This window comes from Arachis hypogaea, chromosome 7 (genome assembly GCF_003086295.3).
Source record: "Arachis hypogaea cultivar Tifrunner chromosome 7, arahy.Tifrunner.gnm2.J5K5, whole genome shotgun sequence".
NCBI classification, from domain to species: Eukaryota; Viridiplantae; Streptophyta; class Magnoliopsida; order Fabales; family Fabaceae; genus Arachis; species Arachis hypogaea.
In genome coordinates, this window is record NC_092042.1 from 57,336,433 (window position 1) to 57,338,547 (window position 2,115).

Below are 2,115 nucleotides of genomic sequence, written 5' to 3' on the forward strand. Positions count from 1 at the left end.
TTTCGAAAATTTAAAAATATTTTTCAAAAATCTTTTTCTTAATTTTATCTTTATTTTCAAAAATTATGCTAAACAATTAATGTGATTGATTCAAAAATTTGAAGTTTGTTACTTTCTTGTTAAGAAAGGTTCCATCTTTAAATTCTAGAATCATATCTTTTAGTTTCTTGTTAGTCAAGTAATTAATTTTAAAAATTAAATCTATCTTATCTTATCTTTTATATCATATCTTTTTCAAAAATTTGATTTTAAAATAACTTTTCTAAACTTCTTATCTTCTTATCTTTTCAAATTTGATTTTCAAAATCTTTTTCAACTAACTATTCGACTTTTTGTTTGTTTTTATCTTTTTCAAAACCACCTAACAACTTTTCTCTCTCCAATTTTCGAAAATACTTCCCTCTTTTTCAAAAAAAAAAATTCTTTTTTAATTAATTAATTATTTTAAATTTTAATTTTAATTTCATTTCTTATCTTTATTTTTTGAAAATCATTTAACTCCTTTTCAAAATTTAATTTCGAAAATTTCTCCCTCTCTCATCTTTTCCAATTTATTTATTCATTTACTAACACCTCTCTTCACCTCTCTTCATCTCAAATCACTGCCCCTATCCTTACCCTTGTGTTTGGATTCTCCTTTCTTTATTCCCTTCTTCTTCTACTAATAATAAGGAACCTCTTTACTGTGACATAGAGGATTCCTCTTCTTTTTCTGTTCTCTTCTCTTTCATATGAGCAGGAACAAGGAAAAAGGCATTCTTGTTGAAGCTGATCCAGAACTTGAAAGGACTCTGAAGAGGAAACTAAGAGAAGCTAAATTACAACAATCCAGAGACAACCTTGCTGAAATTTTTGAACAAGAAAAGGAGATGGCAGCCGAACCTAACAACAATAATGCAAGAAGGATGCGTGGTGATTATACCACACCTACGTCCAAGTTTGATGGAAGAAGCATCACAATTCCTACCATAGGAGCAAATAATTTTGAGCTGAAACCTCAATTAGTTGCTCTAATGCAACAGAACTGCAAGTTTCATGGACTTCCATCAGAAGATCCTTACCAGTTCTTAACTGAGTTCTTGCAGATCTGTGAGACTGTTAAGACTAATGGAGTAGATCCTGAAGTCTACAGGCTCATGCTTTTCCCTTTTGCTGTAAGAGACAGAGCTAGAACATGGTTAGACTCTCAACCTAAAGATAGCCTGGACTGCTGGGATAAGCTGGTCATGGCTTTCTTGGCTAAGTTCTTTCCTCCTCAAAAGCTAAACAAGCTTAGAGTGGATGTTCAAACCTTCAAACAAAAAGATGGTGAATCCCTCTATGAAGCTTGGGAAAGATACAAACAGATGACCAAAAGATGTCCTTTTGACATATTTTCAGAATGGACCATGATAGATATATTCTATTATGGTCTATCTGAGTTCTCTAAGATGTCATTGGACCATTCTGCAGGTGGATCCATTCACCTAAAGAAAACGCCTGCAGAAGCTCAAGAACTTATTGACATGGTTGCAAATAACCAGTTCATGTACACTTCTGAGAGGAATTCCGTGAATAATGGAACGCCTTAGAGGAAGGGAGTTCTTGAAATTGATGCTCTGAATGCCATACTGGCTCAGAACAAGGTGTTGACTCAGCAAGTCAACATGATTTCTCAAAGTATCAATGGATGGCAAAATGCATCCAACAGTACTAAAGAGGCCCTTCTGAAGAAGAAGCTTATGATCCTGAGAACCCTGCAATAGCAGAGGTAAATTATATGGGTGAACCTTATGGAAACACCTATAATTCATCATGGAAAAATCACCCAAATTTCTCATGGAAGGATTAACAAAAGCCTCAACAAGGCTTTAATAATGGTGGAAAAAACAGGCTCAGTAACAGCAAGCCCTTTCCATCATCTTCTCAGCAACAAACAGAATATTCTGAGCAGAGCACCTCTAACTTAGCAAACATAGTCTCTGATCTGTCTAAGGTCACTTTAAGTTTCATGAGTGAAACAAGGTCCTCCATTAGAAGTTTGGATGCACAAGTGGGCCAGCTGAGTAAGAAAATCACTTAAACTCCTCCTAGTACTCTCCCAAGCAATACTGAATAGAATCCAAAAAGAGAGTG

The 2,115-nt window shown here is 34.5% G+C and overlaps 1 non-coding gene across 1 annotated transcript; it reads right to left on the reverse strand.

The window, feature by feature from the left end:
* Window positions 1–1,268: 1,268 nt before the first annotated feature.
* LOC112704652 (small nucleolar RNA R71) lies at window positions 1,269–1,372 on the reverse strand. Its single transcript, XR_003155267.1, has one exon. It is a non-coding gene; the product is annotated as a small nucleolar RNA R71 (small nucleolar RNA).
* Window positions 1,373–2,115: the final 743 nt, after the last annotated feature.